Source organism: Oncorhynchus kisutch, linkage group LG3 (assembly GCF_002021735.2).
Source record: "Oncorhynchus kisutch isolate 150728-3 linkage group LG3, Okis_V2, whole genome shotgun sequence".
Taxonomy (NCBI): Eukaryota; Metazoa; Chordata; class Actinopteri; order Salmoniformes; family Salmonidae; genus Oncorhynchus; species Oncorhynchus kisutch.
The window spans coordinates 43,260,725-43,281,026 of NC_034176.2; the positions used below are offsets into that span (position 1 = coordinate 43,260,725).

The 20,302-nt window shown below is 42.1% G+C and overlaps 1 protein-coding gene and 1 long non-coding RNA gene across 3 annotated transcripts in view; one reads left to right on the forward strand and one right to left on the reverse strand.

Annotated features, from left to right (window-relative positions):
• The window catches only part of lrrc8ab (leucine rich repeat containing 8 VRAC subunit Ab), a 31,821-nt gene extending 12,890 nt beyond the window's left edge, over positions 1-18,931 (reverse strand). Inside the window, exon 1 of the mRNA XM_031806724.1 lies at positions 18,645-18,931. The gene's annotated coding sequence lies outside the window, so the exon portion shown is untranslated. The remainder of the gene's footprint in view (positions 1-18,644) is intronic.
• On the forward strand, positions 8,270-11,757 carry LOC109872514 (uncharacterized). Of its 2 annotated transcripts, XR_002252472.2 has the most exons (4): positions 8,270-9,199; positions 9,415-9,462; positions 9,623-9,687; positions 11,717-11,757. It is a non-coding gene; the product is annotated as an uncharacterized LOC109872514 (long non-coding RNA). The 2 variants fall into 2 exon arrangements; XR_002252469.2 differs by lacking the exon at positions 11,717-11,757 and having other exon boundaries at positions 9,623-9,870.
• Positions 18,932-20,302: the final 1,371 nt, after the last annotated feature.

Here is a 20,302-nt window from a genome sequence, read left to right on the forward strand (position 1 = left end):
TAGCTGCTAACAATGCTGCCACTGAACAATTAGCTGATTATGTGCACACCATAGGCTCTTCAGCATTCACATACATTATTGGCGAACACAATCGAGAGCATCCTGTCGGGCTGTATCACCGCCTGGTACGGCAACTGCTCCGCCCACAACCGTAAGGCTCTCCAGAGGGTAGTGAGGTCTGCACAACGCATCACCGGGGGCAAACTACCTGCCCTCCAGGACACCTACACCACCCGATGTCACAGGAAGGCCATAAAGATCATCAAGGACAACAACCACCCGAGCCACTGCCTGTTCACCCCGCTATCATCCAGAAGGCGAGGTCAGTACAGGTGCATCAAAGCTGGGACCGAGAGACTGAAAAACAGCTTCTATCTCAAGGCCATCAGACTGTTAAACAGCCACCACTAACATTGAGTGGCTGCTGCCAACACACTGACTCAACTCCAGCCACTTTAATAATGGGAATTGATGGGAAATGATGTAAAATATATCACTAGCCACTTTAAACAATGCTACCTAATATAATGTTGACATACCCTACATTATTCATCTCATATGTATACGTATATACTGTACTCTATATCATCTACTGCATCTTTATGTAATACATGTATCACTAGCCACTTTAACTATGCCACTTTGTTTACATACTCATCTCATATGTATATACTGTACTCAATACCATCTACTGTATCTTGCCTATGCCGCTCTGTACCATCACTCATTCATATATCTTTATGTACATATTCTTTATCCCCTTACACTTGTGTCTATAAGGTAGTAGTTTTGGAATTGTTAGCTAGATTTCTTGTTGGTTATTACTGCAATGTCGGAACTAGAAGCACAAGCATTTCGCTACACTCGCATTAACATCTGCTAACCATGTGTATGTGACAAATAAAATTTGATTTGACTATACAAATGTAACGGATCGTACTAAATGGAGCATCTCAGATTTACGTACATAATACGAAATGCTCTGACACCAGGTTGCCTATTCCTATCCCTTTAGTTTGCTCATTGCATTCACACTCATTGCATTCACATGTTGTCGAGGGCAGTTGAAAAACATGGCATACACGACACCAGACCCACTAGTTCCAATTTATTTACCCAATTTATTTACTAGTACCAATTTAAGTCCCTCATAGGCATGTCCTCCCTCTACCTCAGCTCATTGAGCACCTCTATCTCCTGAATGTTTTGGCATTCAGGTCCAAAAAGTCACATTCTGACCACTTCTACCATGGGCAAATATGTATAGGTTTCATTAAAATCAAAAGGGGTGCGATCATAAAGTAATCAAATTCAAATGGAACGACCCACATGTGAGGACCACCCTCAAAAGGAAGATGCTCCCATCCCTCCTGCTAATTGGGATACTTTTGCAAATGTTTTGTTGTCTGAGTGAGGGAGATGGTGTAAATCAAGAGGACTCGATATGTTCTGAAAGGATTATAATAAATACCGCTTTGATGTCATACAAGAAAACCACACACCTGTGAGTCCAAATATGCACTTAACATTTCCATATGATAAAACTCATGCTATGTATGTTATCAACATTTATTATAGCTATGTTTGATGTACAGGTTCAATGATGACATGGCGTCAAACCTTGGGTTGTCCTAAACAGAATTGGCCTGTTTGTCGTATTGTGAAGAAAATTAGCTGCGGAAAAACTTTATTCTATGCAAACCAAAATGTGTTCAAAACAAAACGTTTCCTTGCTTTAGTTCCTTAATGGCACAGCTAGGAGAGCTAAAAAAAAAAAGGCAACTAATAGCTGAAGGTTCTTCTCTTGAGTAATCAATGTGCATTGAAATTGCTATGGAACTGTACACACTTTGGAGAGGTGTGTGGCCTTGGAGACAACAGTTAGTCCTCCTACTCAAACCCCTATAATTGCTTGGTCTTATGTTGCACCTACCCCACATTTTGTATTATTATTATGTTACTGAATGTATCCAGAGTATTTTCAGCTTTCTTTTTCAACAAATGCTGTAAAAAGTACAGTCAATGTAAAATGCACATAAATTCAACAGTGTAATGTTTGGATTCAGTCTTGTCAGGTGAACTGTTGTGTTCTCACCTTTACATGCTGACCAAACCGGCTCCGTACTTCTGCTTATTGATTTTGTCTAGCCACACCAGATGCGTTCATGACATGCAGGTTAAAATACCAAAACCAACCGTGAACTAGCTATATTAATTTGGGGACAGGTCGAAACACACATGAAACATTCATGAACATTTAGCTAGCTTTAAAGTGCATTACCACCACCAGATGGATTGGAGTGCGGCGCTCATTCATCTTTCAATCACCAAAAAGCAGTTTGGATGAAATGATTGAATAACAACATATCGGCCACGCTGATCCTCAACACAGGTGACCCTCAGGTGTTTGTGCTTAGTCCCCTCCTGTGCTCCATGTTCACCCACAACAGCATGGCCGTGCACGACTCCAAAACCATTGCTAAGTTTCGGTGCACAAACGGTGCAGTACATCACTGGGAATGAGCTCCCTGCCATCCAGGACTTCTATACCAGGCAGTGTCAGAGGAAATGGTGAAATACTACAGCTGCCCAAGTCATAGACTGTTCTCTCTGCTACCGATAGAAACAACAAAACCCGGAACAGTTTCTACCCCCAAGCCCTAAGACTGCTAAATAGTTAGTCCGGGTAGCTATTTGGTTAACTATTTAACTAAATAGCTTCTCGGACTATCTGCATTGAACCTTTCGCACTAAAATGTTTTGACTCTTCACATAAGCTTCTGCTTCTGTTTTTATTATCTATCCAAATCAAATTTTATTTGTCACATACACATGGTTAGCAGATGTTAATGCGAGTGTAGCGAAATGCTTGTGCTTCTAGTTCCGACAATGCAGTAATAACCAACAAGTAATCTAACTAACAATTCCAAAACTACTGTCTTATACACAGTGTAAGGGGATAAAGAATATGTACATAAGGATATATGAATAAGTGATGGTACAGAGCAGCATAGGCAAGATACAGTAGATGGTATCGAGTACAGTATATACATATGAGATGAGTATGTAAACAAAGTGGCATAGTTAAAGTGGCTAGTGATACATGTATTACATAAGGATGCAGTCGATGATATAGAGTACAGTATATACGTATGCATATGAGATGAATAATGTAGGGTAAGTAACATTATATAAGGTAGCATTGTTTAAAGTGGCTAGTGATATATTTACATCATTTCCCATCAATTCCCATCATTAAAGTGGCTGGAGTTGAGTCAGTGTCAGTGTGTTGGCAGCAGCCACTCAATGTTAGTGGTGGCTGTTTAACAGTCTGATGGCCTTGAGATAGAAGCTGTTTTTCAGTCTCTCGGTCCCAGCTTTGATGCACCTGTACTGACCTCGCCTTCTGGATGATAGCGGGGTGAACAGGCAGTGGCTCGGGTGGTTGTTGTCCTTGATGATCTTTATGGCCTTCCTGTAACATCGGGTGGTGTAGGTGTCCTGGAGGGCAGGTAGTTTGCCCCCGGTGATGCGTTGTGCAGACCTCACTACCCTCTGGAGAGCCTTACGGTTGAGGGCGGAGCAGTTGCCGTACCAGGCGGTGATACAGCCCGCCAGGATGCTCTCGATTGTGCATCTGTAGAAGTTTGTGATTGCTTTTGGTGACAAGCCAAATTTCTTCAGCCTCCTGAGGTTGAAGAGGCGCTGCTGCGCCTTCTTCACGATGCTGTCTGTGTGAGTGGACCAATTCAGTTTGCCTGTGATGTGTATGCCGAGGAACTTAAAACTTGCTACCCTCTCCACTACTGTTCCATCGATGTGGATAGGGGGTGTTCCCTCTGCTGTTTCCTGAAGTCCACAATCATCTCCTTAGTTTTGTTGACGTTGAGTGTGAGGTTATTTTCCTGACACCACACTCCGAGGGCCCTCACCTCCTCCCTGTAGGCCGTCTCGTCGTTGTTGGTAATCAAGCCTACCACTGTTGTGTCGTCCGCAAACTTGATGATTGAGTTGGAGGCGTGCGTGGCCACGCAGTCGTGGGTGAACAGGGAGTACAGGAGAGGGCTCAGAACGCACCCTTGTGGGGCCCCAGTGTTGAGGATCAGCGGGGAGGAGATGTTGTTGCCTACCCTCACCACCTGGGGGCGGCCCGTCAGGAAGTCCAGTACCCAGTTGCACAGTGCGGGGTCGAGACCCAGGGTCTCGAGCTTGATGACGAGCTTGGAGGGTACTATGGTGTTGAATGCCGAGCTGTAGTCGATGAACAGCATTCTCACATAGGTATTCCTCTTGTCCAGATGGGTTAGGGCAGTGTGCAGTGTGGTTGAGATTGCATCGTCTGTGGACCTATTTGGGCGGTAAGCAAATTGGAGTGGGTCTAGGGTGTCAGGTAGGGTGGAGGTGATATGGTCCTTGACTAGTCTCTCAAAGCACTTCATGATGACGGAAGTGAGTGCTACGGGGCAGTAGTCGTTTAGCTCAGTTACCTTAGCTTTCTTGGGAACAGGAACAATGGTGGCCCTCTTGAAGCATGTGGGAACAGCAGACTGGTATAGGGATTGATTGAATATGTCCGTAAACACACCGGCCAGCTGGTCTGCGCATGCTCTGAGGGCGCGGCTGGGGATGCCGTCTGGGCCTGCAGCCTTGCGAGGATTAACACGTTTAAATGTTTTGCAGTGAAGGAGAGACCGCATGTTTTCGTTGCAGGCCGTGTCAGTGGCACTGTATTGTCCTCAAAGCGGGCAAAAAAGTTATTTAGTCTGCCTGGGAGCAAGACATCCTGGTCCGTGACTGGGCTGGATTTCTTCTAGTACGTGATTGACTGTAGACCCTGCCACATGCCTCTTGTGTCTGAGCCGTTGAATTGAGATTCTACTTTGTCTCTGTACTGACGCTTAGCTTGTTTGATAGCCTTGCGTAGGGAATAGCTGCACTGTTTGTATTCGGTCATGTTACCAGACACCTTGCCCTGATTAAAAGCAGTGGTTCGCGCTTTCAGTTTCACGCGAATGCAGCCATCAATCCACGGTTTCTGGTTAGGGAATGTTTTAATCATTGCTATGGGAATGACATCTTCAACGCACGTTCTAATGAACTCGCACACCGAATCAGCGTATTCGTCAATATTGTTATCTGACGCAATACGAAACATATCCCAGTCCACGTGATGGAAGCAGTCTTGGAGTGTGGAGTCAGATTGGTCGGACCAGCGTTGAACAGACCTCAGCGTGGGAGCCTCTTGTTTTAGTTTCTGTCTGTAGGCAGGGATCAACAAAATGGAGTCATGGTCAGCTTTTCCGAAAGGGGGGCGGGGCAGGGCCATATATGCGTTGCGGAAGTTAGAGTAACAATGATCCAAGGTCTTTCCACCCCTGGTTGCGCAATCGATATGCTGATAAAATGTAGGGAGTCTTGTTTTCAGATTAGCCTTGTTAAAATCCCCAGCTACAATGAATGCAGCCTCCGGATAAATGGTTTCCAGTTTGCAAAGAGTTAAATAAAGTACGTTCAGAGCCATCGATGTGTCTGCTTGGGGGGGGGATATATGCGGCTGTGATTATAATCGAAGAGAATTCTCTTGGTAGATAATGCGGTCTACATTTGATTGTGAGGAATTCTAAATCAGGTGAACAGAAGGATTTGAGTTCCTGTATGTTTCTTTCATCACACCATGTCTCGTTAGCCATAAGGCATATGCCCCAGCCCCTCTTCTTACCAGAAAGATGTTTGTTTCTGTCGGCACGATGCGTGGAGAAACCCGTTGGCTGCACCGCCTCTGATAGCGTCTCTCCAGTGAGCCATGTTTCCGTGAAGCAAAGAACGTTACAGTCTCTGATGTCCCTCTGGAATGCTACCCTTGCTCGGATTTCATCAACCTTGTTGTCAAGAGACTGGACATTGGCAAGAAGAATGCTAGGGAGTGGTGCACGGTGTGCCCGTCTCCGGAGTCTGACCAGAAGACCGCCTCGTTTCCCTCTTTTTCGGAGTCGTTTTTTTGGGTCGCTGCATGGGATCCACTCCGTTGTCCTGTTTGTAAGGCAGAACACAGGATCCGCGTCGCGAAAAACATATTCTTGGTCGTACTGATGGTGAGTTGACGCTTATCTTATATTCAGTAGTTCTTCTCGACTGTATGTAATGAAACCTAAGATGACCTGGGGTACTAATGTAAGAAATAACACGTAAAAAAAAAATAAAAATAAAAAACGGCATAGTTTCCTAGGAACGCGAAGCGAGGCGGCCATCTCTGTCGGCGCCGGAAGTACAAGTGCCTATTCACTTAATTTCTAGTTATATGTACATATCTACCTCATACCCTTGCACAATGGCTCAGTACTGGTACCCCGTGAATATATTATCCAAGTTAGCATTACTCATGTATTTATTATAACTTTTATTATTACATGTTATTACTTTTCAAATATCTCTATTTTCTCTCTCTGCATTGATGTAAGCATTTCACTGTATTCTGCACCTGTTGGTAAAGAAGAATGTGACGATTAAAATTTGATCTGATGAAAGAATATACACTGAGTGTACAAAACATTATGAACACCTGCTCATTCCATGACAGACTGACCAGGTGAAACCAGGTGAGGGCTATTATCCCTTATTGATGTCACTTGTTAAATCCACTTAAAACAGTGTAGATGAAGTGGAGGAGACATGTTAAAGAGTGGGGGGTGCAATTCATACAGTTGAAGTCAGAAGTTTACATACACTTAGGTTGGAGTCATTAATACTCGTTTTTCAACCACTCCACAAATTTCTTGTTAACAAACTAGTTTTGGCAAGTCGGTTAGGACATCTACTTTGTGCATGACACAAGTAATTTTTTCAACAATTGTTTACAGACAGATTATTTCACTTATAATTCACTGTATCACAATTCCAGTGGGACAAAAGTTTACATACACTAAGTTGACTGTGCCTTTAAACAGCTTGGAAAATTCTAGAAAATGACGTCATGGCTTTAGAAGCTTCTGATAGGCTAATTGACATAATTTGAGTCAATTGGCAGTGTACTCAGTGCCTCTTTGCTTGACATCATGGGAAAGTCAAAAGAAATCAGCCAAAAAGAATTATAGACCACCACAAGTCTGGTTCATCCTTGGGAGCAATTTCCAAACACCTGAAGGTACCACGTTCATCTGTACAAACAATAGTACGCAAGTATAAACACCATGGGACCACTCAGCCGTCATATTGCTCAGGAAGGAGATGCGTTCTGTCTCCTAGAGATAAACGTACTTTGGTGCGAAAAGTGCAAATCGATCCCAGAACAACAGCAACGGACCTTGTGAAGATGCTGGAGGAAACGGGTACAAAAGTAAAACGAGTACGATATCAACATAACCTGAAAGGCCACTCAGCAAGGAAGAAGCCACTGCTCCAAAACCTCCATAAAAAAGCCAGACTACATAACTGCACATGGGGACAAAGATTGTACTTTTTGGGGAAATGTCCTCTGGCCTGATGAAATTGTTTGGCTATAATGACCATCGTTTTGTTTAGAGGAAATAGGGGGAGGCTTGCAAGCTGAAGAACACCATCCCAACCGTGAAGCATGGGGGTGGCAGCATCATGTTGTGGGGGTGCTTTGCTGCAGGAAGGACTGGTGCACTTCGCAAAATAGATGGCATCATGAGGGAGAAATGATGTGGATATATTGAAGCAACATCTCAAGACATCAGTCAGGAAGTTAAAAGCTTGGTCGCAAATGGGTCTTCCAAATGGACAATGACCCCAAGCATACTTCCAAAGTTGTGGCAAAATGGCTTAAGGACAACAAAGTCAAGGTATTGGAGTGGCCATCACAAAGCCCTTGACCTCAATCCTATAGAACATTTTGTGGGCAGAACTGAAAAAGCGTATGCGAGCAAGGAGGCCTACAAACCTGACTCAGTTACACCAGCTCTGTCAGGAGGAATGGGCTAAAATTCACCCAACGTATTGTGGGAAGCTTGTGGAAGGCTACCCGGAACGTTTGACCCAAGTTAAACAAAAAATGTAAAGGCAATGCTACCAAATACTAATTGAGTGTATGCAAACTTCTGACTCTCTGACATTCTGCTGGGAATGTGATGAAAGAAATAAAAGCAGAAATAAATCATTCTCTCTACTATTATTCTGACATTTCACATTCTTAAAATAAAGTGGTGATCCTAACTGACCTAAAACAGGGAATTTTTACTAGGATTAAATGTCAGGAATTGTGAAAAACAGATTTTTAAATATATTTGGCTAAGGTGTATGTAAACCTCCGACCTCAACTTTATCTACCTACCTATCTACCTACATACAAAAGTATGTGGACACCCCTTCAAATTAGTGGATTCGGCTATTTCAGATTATTCTACCACTTGGCACTGTGCTTACGCATGCTGTGCATAAATTCACACACACTGTCAAGCAAACGTTCATATGTGCACTTTGCATGGAAATGATCCCACGCATGGTTTATGCACACATTTGTGCCTACGCACGGTTGATAAATGAGGCCCCTGGGCTCTCCAACGCTGTTCCTGGAAAGCTACTGTTCTGTAGATTTTCACTCCAACCCTCCTAATCTAGCGCACCTGATTCTAATAACTGGGATTGGATGGAAAACCTGCAGAACGGTAGCTCTCCAGGAACAGGGTTGGAGAGCCCTAAAATAGACTCATTTTGAATGAACGACGGCACCATTTCACTTGAGTCCCTTTTCTGAAACCAATTTCATCAAATAGTATTTATGTAGCCAACCATTTTAACAGCAATATTTGTCACAACGTATTTTACATTTACCCAGCCTTGACCCCCTAAATAGCATTCAGCAGCACAAAGCCTCCGTCAGTCCGTCTAGACTTTTAATTGGTTGTTTTTGTAGCATCCCAGACAGTTGTGGAATGTTGTGTTCCCTTCAATGTCAGAAAATGAACAGTTTGAATCCTGTCTTTTTATGTGACTGCCTGCTATCTGTGACAACCGGTGGAATGTTGTCTTCCATTCCATGTCATAAAACGAAAAGGTTGAATCAGTCATTGTAAGTGACTTCCTGCTTCTATTTCAGCTGGAGCTGAAGATCATGTACATAGAAAAGGGGACGGATAATGGGGCCAATCCTATGTTTCTTATGGAGTTTATGGAGATAACAAAGCTCTGGATGAGGCATAGAGCAAAGAAGAAACGGACAAGATAGGTGCCTCTATGAAAGGTGTGGGTTAAAAGAATAATTTTACTCAGCCTACTTATTCTTCTTCATGAATATGTTGATTTGAATCTGCAGGAAGGGAGTTCAACAAAATGAATCAGTGTATTGTTTATTTTTTACAGTAATGGCTTTGATAAGCTTACGGGATGTGATTTTTGTACCATATTGCATTACAATGCAAAATGTATTTCAACTTTTTTCTCCCCATTTACTTGCAGAGAAATTGAAAGACTTGACTGAACAAATAGATCCATCGCTGCACAAAGGTATGTTGCCCTCAGACACTAAAGTGTTATGTTTCTCTCCCTCCTACTCACTGTTCAGTCTTATGGTGTTAATTCAGATGCTTTCAGATGTGCTTGTGAGTCACATGGTTCAACTTTCTTTTCGCTTTTGCACAACATACAGTTTTTTTCTTTTCAACAGGAGAGCGTCAAGCTGCCAAAGCACTTCTCGCCCAAATGAAATACTTTGCGAGCATTGAAGACAAGGTGAAGGAAAAACTTTTAGAGCTAATGTAAACTTTGTTGACTTTGTTTTGATACTTATTGGGTCTTTTTAAAGCTGTTTTGAAAGTCTTCAAGAATTCTAATAATACAATTAGTATTTATTTATTTATTATGTACAGTATTTGTTAGTTTCAGGTATACTAATAAATGTAAAATATTAATAGGTTACACATTGCCATCATTTTTGTGTGATGGATCAATTCAAAAGTCAATTATTGAGTATGTTAAAAATATTATATTATATGAAAAGCTTTTAACTCCACTATCTCCTGCGCAATAGATGTGTCCGTAAAGAATACCGTAACAACATTGGAGGGTTAAGCTGGTGTATGCTCCGGTATGCTCCACTTGGTGACTAAGAAAGTATTTTTAAACCTCCCACTTTGGGAAGCGACTGTTTTCTTAAAGCTGTGCCGTGCCTTTTTCCCTACATTTCTCCCCACGTGGGCCAGCCCCTAGCAATTAGAATTTTAGCCAATGAGCTTCAGCCCCTCGCATTTTGAGTGACAGCTAGCAAGAGGCCTACACAGCGTTATCCAATGAGGTTGCAGGGTGGGTCCAACGGCTCAGTGGACACAACAGAGAGGGAGAGAGAAAGAGCAATGATGTGTGACAAACAGACATGTTATTGTCAGTGATTTAAATACTGCACAGTCACAAAGTTTACATATGATTATCTTGCCTATCAGTATAGCATTTGTTATTACGGCCTGTTGTTGAGTCACACGGGGTGATGCGGGTTGAGAATATACCCCTTGTAACCTGTAGCGGGAGACATACTTCCTTGAAAATACTGGAGGAAGAATAGCAGCACAACTTTCTCTGCCTGAACCAAAAGGATGTCCTTCACATAATTAGAAAGATTGTGCATTATTTATGTATGCCACATATACAGTACCAGTCAAAAGTTTGGACACACCTACTCATTCAAGGGGTTTTCTTTATTTTGACTATTTTCTACATTAAAATGATGAAATAAAGTAGTAACCAAAAAGGTGTTAAACAAATCAAATATATTTTACATTTGAGATTCCTCAAAGTAGCCACTCTTTGTCTTGATGACAGCTTTGCACAATCTTGGTATTCTCTCAACCAGCTCCATGAGGTAGTCAATAATAATTTCAATAACAGGTGTGCCTTGTTAAAAGTCAATTTGTGGAATTAATGCTTTTGAGTCAATCAGTTGTGTTGTGCAATGGTAGGGGTGGTATACAGAAGATAACCTTATTTGGTAAAATACCAAGTCTATATTATGGCAAGAACAGAGGTATTTGTTTTATTTCCTTCTGCCCTAGTCACAGGTGTCACTCATCAGTCGCCAATCAGTCGCCACTGAAGACACACCTGCTCCTTTTCCCTTACCCAATCACATCCCCTTTCACTTGGTTTTAAAACACAGTCAGTTATTTTCCCAAACTCTCTATTTCTCTCTTTGGATTGAGCTATCTCTCTTTTGTTTTTGTGCCTACATTTCACATTTGTCCGTTATCCTGTGAGTATGTATTGTTGTGGTGTATCACTGTTTGTTTGTTTGTTGGTAGGAAAAGGGGATACCAAGCCAAATCGCCCATGGGCATACATTACCCGTAGGAAAACATTGTCTAAATACCCTAGTTAGAACTGGGCGGACCACCCACTGTATTTTATTGGTTAGTTAGCTAGCTGTGCTTGAAGAAGGTAAGACTAGCTTAGGGTTTTTTGGATCTTTCTTTCCTTGGGTCCAGCTCAATTTTTGTAGTGGCAAAAATCAACAAGCGCTATGATGAAACTGACTTTCATGAGGACCGCCACAGGAAAGGAAGCCCCAGAGTTACCTCTACGGCAGAGGATAAATTCATTAGCATTGACCAGCCTCAGAAACTGCAACCCAAATAAATGCTTCAGAGTTCAAGTAACAGACCCATCACAAGCATGGAGGACAAGGCACACTTAATCAGCATGGCTACCAAAAAATTCTGCAGCGATACGCCATTCCCATCTGGTTTTGCGCTTATCATTTGTTTTTCAACAGAACAATGAATCAACACACCTCCAGGCTGTGTAAGGGCTATATGACCAAGAAGGAGAGTGATGGAATGCTGCATCCGATGACATGTCCTCCACAATCACCCGACCTCAACCCAATTGAGATGGTTTGAGATGAGTTGGACCGCAGAGTGAAGGAAAAGCAGCCAACAAGTGCTCAACATATGTGTGAACTCCTTCAAGACTGTTGGAAAAGGCATTCCAGGTGACACTGGTTGAGAGAAAGCTGTCATCAAGGCAAAGGGTGGCTACTTTGAATAATCTAAAATATATTTAGATTTGTTTAACACTTTTTTTGGTTCCATGTTATTTTGTAGTTTTGATGTCTTCACTATTCTACAATGTAGAAAATAGTAAAAAGAAAAACCCTTGAATGAGTAGGTGTCTAAACTTTTGACTGGTAATGTATATTATGTTATTCAGACATAAATAAAGATTAGCTGCATGTTCAGGAGCCCTCAGATCGCCGTGTAATTGTTAGTTCATGAACTGCATATTGAGCCAGTGAAGCCGTCGCTTAGGGACCACTCCCAGACATTTGTTTTGAATTTGTTGTTTTTTCATCTGCAGTGGATTGAAGTGTGGAAAAGCAAGCTTAAATGTATACCCTTTAGTTTATTTATGCTTTTATGGAACTCCACGTGAATACAGATCTTGTTATGTGATTTGTCAGACTAAATGGAAAATGGACTAGTTTAAGAATGGCACTCAAGCAACTATTAGAACCAGAACCATAAAGATATAGCAACCAATTAATTTGTGAATGTTATGACATTCAACACACAATCTGAAACTGCTATTAAGGAACACAGTTTACTTTCTCAAATCGAAACGGCATGTCAAACGCAACAGGACTATTCTCATGAGCCCTGACTGTGATTCTCTGAGAATATCCTTCCCTACAGTTACAGGACTTGACTAGTTGTTTATTAAGCCGGGAACAACAATGTCGTGTTCCATTTGCCACTGTGGAGAAGCAGGTTCCCTAATACTGTTGGATTGACTGTGAATTAAACAGTAGGGCTTAACCCACTGAAGGGAGACTCAGCAGTGGCCTATTTATTATTCATGCTGTAATCAGAAGGCATCTACGGTGCCACTATATTAATGAGAAAATGTGATCCACCAACTCTCAGGCCACTGCTGTCTCCAAGGACTCTTTGAAATGTAATTTGAAAGAAAATGGAGGGGAGGGGTGAAGCAAAATGGACTTGGATGGGAATGCATGGTGGAATGAACTAGGTGCATGTGGCTTTAGATTAAGAAAGGTAGGCTTAGCTATTGGCAGTGAGTGGGAAAGGAAATGGAGCAGAAATATCAAATGTTTTCCTGCTGCTTCATGGCATCTGGACTTAGTGGAAAGGGAAAACATTTGGGGACTGTTTGCTTGTCTATCTAATCGGTTCCTTTGTTCTAGTCGGTTCCTTGGTTCTGCTACTGGCAAGCTGAGGGTTATAACTGAAAGTGATACAACAACAAAAAAAATGATGGTCCTTGTAAGTTTCTCACAGAAATGACAGAAACCAAAGGTGAAACAGCCAATTATCAGCCTGGACCCAAAAATACAGATTCTGCCAGTGTGGCTCACTGTTTAATATTGGAAATGGTGGCAGAACAAGGAATGTACAATTATCATATTCACTCATATAACTCTAGCTGACTGACACTGCTGCTCCTTTTGGGGACCAATATTTGGTGAGTACAGAAGGTACAAGAGAACCCTATGATTGAGGTCTGGACCAATGGAGAATGAATTTGGTCCTTTAACTCATAACTGTGTGGTTGGTTCCTCAAAGAACACCACCAGTCTTATTATCAGGTAATAGTCTATCTTCATCAGTCTCTGATTTAACAGCTGGGATATCTGTTACCTTAGCTACACAGCATGTTTGTGTTTAATTTTTATTTTGTGTGTGTTTTCATATTGGCATGTTTGCTAGCTACAAACTATTTAGCTAGCTTCTAGCCTAGGGTTTGATATACAATGTGATCTGTGTCCTGATGAGAAGGAACATCTTTCTATGCCAGGCAAATTTGTGCATCATCAGCTAATTGTTATAGATGCATCCAAATGAATGTCACAAGAAAACAGCTTAAATATGCAGATACTTTGCTGTTATTCCGGCTGCAAATCAAATCCAAATTACATTTATTTATATAGCCCTTCATACATCAGCTGATATCTCAAAGTGCTGTACAGAAACCCAGCCTAAAACCCCAAACAGAAAGCAATGCAGGTGTTGAAGCACGTTGGCTAGGATAAACTCCCTAGAAAGGCCAAAACCTAGGAAGAAACCTAGAGAGGAACCAGGCTATGAGGGGCGGCCAGAGTCCTCTTCTGGCTGTGCCGGGTGGAGATTATAACAGAACATGGCCAAGATGTTCAAATGTTCATAAATGACCAGCATGGTCAAATAATAGGTCTGGGACAGGTAGCACGTCCGGTGAACAGGTCAGGATTCCATAGCCGCAGGCAGAACAGTTGAAACTGGAGCAGCAGCACGGCCAGGTGGACTGGAGACCGCAAGGAGTCATCATGCCAGGTAGTCCTGAGGCATGGTCCTAGGCCTCAGGTCCTCCGAGAGAAAGAAAGAATTAGAGAGAGCATACTTAAATTCACACAGGACACCGGATAAGACAGGAGAAGTACTCCAGATATAACAAACTGACCCTAGCCCCCCGACACATAAACTACTGCAGCATAAATACTGGAGGCTGAGACAGGAGGGGTCAGGAGACACTGTGGCCCCATCCGATGATACTCCCGGACAGGGCCAAACGGGAAGGATATAACCCCACCCACTTTGCCAAAGCACAGCCCCCACACCACTAGAGGGATATCTTCAACCACCAACTTACCATCCTGAGACAAGGCCGAGTATAGCCCACAAAAATCTCCGCCACGGCACAACCCAAGGGGGGGCGCCAACCCAGACAGGAAGATCACATCAGTGACTCAACTCACTCAAGTGACGCACCCCTCCTAGGGACGGCATGAAAGAGCACCAGTAAGCCAGTGACTCAGCCCCTGTAATAGGGTTAGAGGCAGAGAATTCCAGTGGAAAGAGGGGAACCGGCCAGGCAGAGACAGCAAGGGCGGTTTGTTGCTCCAGAGCCTTTCCGTTCACCTTCACACTCCTGTGCCAGACTACACTCAATCATATGACCCACTGAAGAGATGAGTCTTCAGTAAAGACTTAAAGGTTGAGACCGTGTTTGCGTCTTTCACATGGGTAGGCAGACCATGCCATACAAATGGAGCTCTATAGGAGAAAGCCCTGCCTCCAGCTGTTTGCTTAGAAATTCTAGGGACAATTAGGAGGCCTGAGTCTTGTGACCGTAGCGTACGTGTAGGTATGTACTGCAGGACCAAATCAGAGAGATAGGTAGGAGCAAGCCCATGTAATGCTGCTTTGTAGGTTAGCAGTAAAACCTTGAAATCAGCCCTTGCCTTGACAGGAAGCAGGTGTAGGGAGGCTAGCACTGGAGTAATATGATCACATGTTTTGGTTCTAGTCAGGATTCTAGCAGCCGTATTTAGCACTAACTGAAGTTTATTTAGTGCTTTATTCAGGTAGCTGGAAAGTAGAGCATTGCAGTAGTCTAACCTAGAAGTAACAATTGCATGGATCAATTTTTCTGCATTTTTGGACAAAGTTTCTGATTTTTGCAATGTTACGTAGATGGAAAAAAGCTGTCCTTGAAACAGTCTTGATATGTTCGTCAAAAGAGAGATCAGAGTCCAGAGTAACGGCCCTTCACAGTTTTATTTGAGATGACTGTACAACCAATAAGATTTATTGTCAAGCCATTCTCAGAGACAAACTGATATCTTTCCGACAGATAAGATCTAAACCAGGCCAGAACTTGTCCGTGTAGACCAATTTGGGTTTCCAATCTCTCCAAAACAATGTCGTGATCGATGGTATCAAAAGCAGCACTAAGGTCTAGGAGCACGAGGACAGGTGCAGAGCCTCGGTCTGATGCCATTAAAAGGTCATTTACCACCTTCACAAGTACAGTCTCAGTGCTATGATGGGGTCTAGAACCAGACTGAAGCATTTCGTATACATTGTTTGTCTTCAGGAAGGCAGTGAGTTTCTGCGCAACAGCCTTTTCTAAAATATATGAGAGGAATGGAAGATAGTTTTTTATATTTTCTGGGTCAAGGTTTGGCTTTTTTTTTATTACTGCCACTTTTAGTGAGTTTAGTACTCATCCGGTGGATAGAGAGCCTTTTATTATGTTCAACATAGGAGGGCCAAGCACTGGAAGCAGCTCTTTCAGTAGTTTAGTTGGAATTAGGGTCCAGTATGCTGCTTGAAGGTTTAGAGGCCATGATTATTTTCATCATTGTGTCAAGAGATATAGTACTAAAACACTTGAGTGTTTCTCTTGATCCTAGTTGAGTTGTGCAGGCTCAGGACAACTGAGCTTTGAAGGAATACGCAGATTTAAAGAGGAGTCCGTAATTTGCTTTCTAATAATCATGATCTTTTCCTCAAAGAAGTTCATGAATTTATTACTGCTGAAGTGAAAGCCATCCTCACTTGGGGAATGCTGCTTTTTAGTTAGCTTTGCGACAGTATCAAAAATACATTTCAGATTGTTCTTATTTTCCTCAATTAAGTTGGAAAAATAGGATGATCAAGCAGCAGTAAGGGCTCTTCGATACTGCACGGTACTGTCTTTCCAAGCTAGTCGGAAGACTTCCAGTTGCCATTTCCGTTCCAATTTTCTGGAAGCTTGCTTCAGAGCTCGGGTATTTTCTGTATACCAGGGAGCTAGTTTCTTATGAGAAATGTTTTTAGTTTTTAGGGGGGGGGGGGGTTGCAGAGGTTGACTTGACTGTGTAAACCGTAGTTGGCTAGCCAGCTAGCAATGGATAAGAACGTTGCCTGACAGCATGGCAACCAAATAAAAATAACAAACCACTGGGTTGCGCCCATAGGTGTAGAACAGAAAGAATGAACAACTGGGTCACGTCTTAGGCAATGGACTATCAATCAGGTTTGGTGGGAGGATGGAAAAGTTTGAATTTACTTTAAAAAAATATTTCTTATAAAAAAAAACATGTAATTTCTACCAGTGAATGTGTACTCGAGCAAAGGACCCGGCTCCACCACATCGAAAGGAAGGGACCCGGCTCCACCTCATCCCACTGCGTTGTCCATTGTTTCTAAGGTGATGTACAGAAAGTTGGCTTTATCCCTTACATTATCTGCCACTGTTAAAGGTTCCATGCTGCCTCCAACCTATTATCTTATCACTTTCTGTTGTTATTTTCTTGAATATGGCATTACATGGCCTCCCCCACTTATTTTCTTCTCATGAATATGGCATTACTTCTTACTGAGTGCACATATGTCCTCTTTGTTATTCCACCCATCCCGGCTCTAGCCATGAGGCCCTGGACCCCAACACAGTGTTAGGCCAAAGAAGTGAACTCCTGCCAGCACTAGACTGCACTCAAGCTGTAGTGCGTCTGTTCTGTTGACCCTGACCTTGTTGTTGTTTACAAACAACATTCTGAACATATTTTGAGCTATTTATACTCTATGCCACTTTCCCTCTAATGTGGAACATTAAACACAGATAGGAAGTTGTGACTAACGACTTGTGATGGCAGTGGGATGATAGGGTCATTGCATAAGGTTAACAAGTGGTTTGTCAGTGCACAATTTGTACTACCAGTGCCATTAAAATGGTGCCCTGTAGGCATAGGAAGCTTGTAAACATTGACATGCAGTGATATGATAGGCGATCTGAATCTGAGCCAAACGCATTTAGATACAACTCATGTTCACCGTTTGTTGTGGGGTTGTTTTTCCAATTACAGTATTGAATAATTTTTAAAAACATTACCACAGGGGTTCTATTGCATTCTCTATTGTATCTGGCTGCAGTTATGTTTTTATGTTGTGTAAAAAAATATTAAAAAACACTGTCCGGGTCTGTTTTCAACGTGAAGGGGACCTGGCTCACAGGTTGACGTTTATTGTAATGAATCTTTATGCTAGATGAGCCAGCTGGAAGTCAAATATATCGTAAAAAGTCATGAAAGAAAAACTTGCATTTTGGTCTTAAATGAAAGTTTTTTTCTTTTCTACAAGCAAATCTTTATTTTTTTTATGTAAATGAAATGTTATAGAAGGGTCCAGACACCGTTTTAGTGATTTCAATTGATTTTGAGAAACAAAAATCACCACCTCATCGTTGTGTAGTATGAGGGTCCTGAAATAACATGAACCAAGGCTCCAAAAAGACCCAAATACATCCTGTTAGAAACTAGAAAGCTCTCAGTGTAGTGATACAGGTCTTTAGATGTTCTACACATTAAATGTCATTCCAAACTTTTTCCGCAACATTATATTTTATTTTGTTGTGACTCCAGCCGTTGCCCCTATCCTGCTGTTCCATTATCTTATAGACTGAGGAGCTCAAGTCTGTGAGGGTGCGCAGCTGAACACTATACTGGAAACACTCCGTTTGAACTATTTGACCTAAACATAACCAATATTCGTTAATTATAAATACCAAACTTGTTTTTATGTGGATTCCACGACGCGGTTAGCTTTTATCAGTTAGAACTGGTATTTATTGTCCCGGAATCCCGCTTAAGACCGGTTGAAGCCTGCTTGACAGAGCCGCTAAACTGATAGCCATCAAGCCGACAAAATTAGTCCCAGATGAGTTTTGCAATGGAGCCCTCATTGTCTGGAGAAATAAATGAACGGTTCCAGCACTGTAGAAGCTGTATCTACTACGCTTTGTTTCGAGACAAACTGGATCACTCAGAGTTCCAATACGGCAATTGTTTGCTTGCTGAGGATTATAGACTTGAGGTGGCTTCCTTGATCACGCAGGTCGCCAGCCTATGTAAGAAACCAGAAAACGCAGAGTGGAATGTTTACCTTTTCAATGCAGGTGTCTGGACGGCGTTCGCACTTGTTGGATGCATCTTTGCCTTGTCGTTATCCATCTGGCCAGTGTTGCCCGGAGCTCCCCCATCTGATAGCGGAGTCGAAGGAGCACAGCAAGAGGAGCAAGGCAATCAATGTTGGTCGCATGTCATGAGCCAGAGAAGCCGAAGCCAACTCATTGTGACGTTGAGTTGTCGTAATGCTTCAGCAAATGTACATGATACCAGGGGCTTTGGTAGACACATGTAAGTAACCCAATGTTATGTCCCTCTAACTGCCCTGAATGCCTCTGCTGATCCTACAGCTATTGCATGCAGTAGTCATGTGCCTATGAACCAGATTTATGCTGTTAGCACTGAGGCAGTGTGCCCTAGTAAGAAAGTCCACTGTGTGCAGCTCACCCTGCACTAACACAAATAACATGAGGATATCTACTTCTGCTAAGCTTCCCAGTAAAACAATGAAAACAAGTAAGCATCCCAGAAGAAAAGTGCTCAAAATAGCCCATATTAACATATGTAGCTTAATCAATAATTTGCTAATAACAGATGCCATTCATATTCTGTCTTTCTCTGAAACTCACTTAGATAATAGCTTTGATACAGTGATAGTAATACAAGGTTTTAAATGACTGAAAAGCCAATGGTAGAGGTGTTGCTGTTTATATTCAGAACCACATTTCTATAAAGCTTAGAGAGGATCTCATGTTAAATACTGTTGAAGTAATATGGCTACAGGTTCATCTACCTCACCTAAAGCCCGTTCTTGTGGGAAGCTGCTATAGACCACCAAGTGTTAACAGTCAGTATCTGGATAGCATGTGTGCAATGCTTGATAATGTATGTGATATCAACAGAGGTATATTTTCTAGGTGATTTCAATAGACTGGCTTTCATCAAGCTGCCTACTCAAGAAAAAGCTTAAAACTGTAACCAGTGCCTGCAACCTCAGGTTAGCAGTCAACCTACAGCACAGGAATGAAATCATCAACATGTATTGATCACATCTTTATTAATGCTGCAGAAATTTGCTTGAAAGCAGTATCCAGATCCATCAGATGTAGTGATCACAATATAGTAGCCATATCTAGGAAAACCAAAGTTCCAAAGACTGGGCCTAATATAGTGTATAAGAGGTCATACAATACGTTTGTAGTGATTCCTATGTTGTTGATGTAAAGAATATTTGTTGGTCTGTGGTATGTAATGAGGAGCAAACAGATGCTGCACTTTTATGAAATTGCTTATTCCATTTACTAATAAGCATGCACCCATTAAGAAAATGACTGTAAAAACGATTTATGATGAATTAAAACATTGTATGGCTGAGAGGAATGAGGCAAAATAAATTACAAATAAGTCTGGCTGCACATCCGATGGAAGCTTCTCCAACATAATCCAGGTAAAGTCAGGAATTCCCCAGGGCAGCTGTTTTGGCACCTTACTTTTTTCAATCTTTACTAACAACATGCCCCTGGCTTTATAGACTGTATGCGGATTACTCAACACTATACAGTGGTTCGTCCTTTAAAAGTTGCAGCGTACTGCACTGCAGCTTGCATGGTGCTGCAGAATTCTATGGCATGTTATTTAAGTGTGAACCACTGGTACTATTAATGCTAATTAGTGCTAGTTTGACCACCAGAGGGC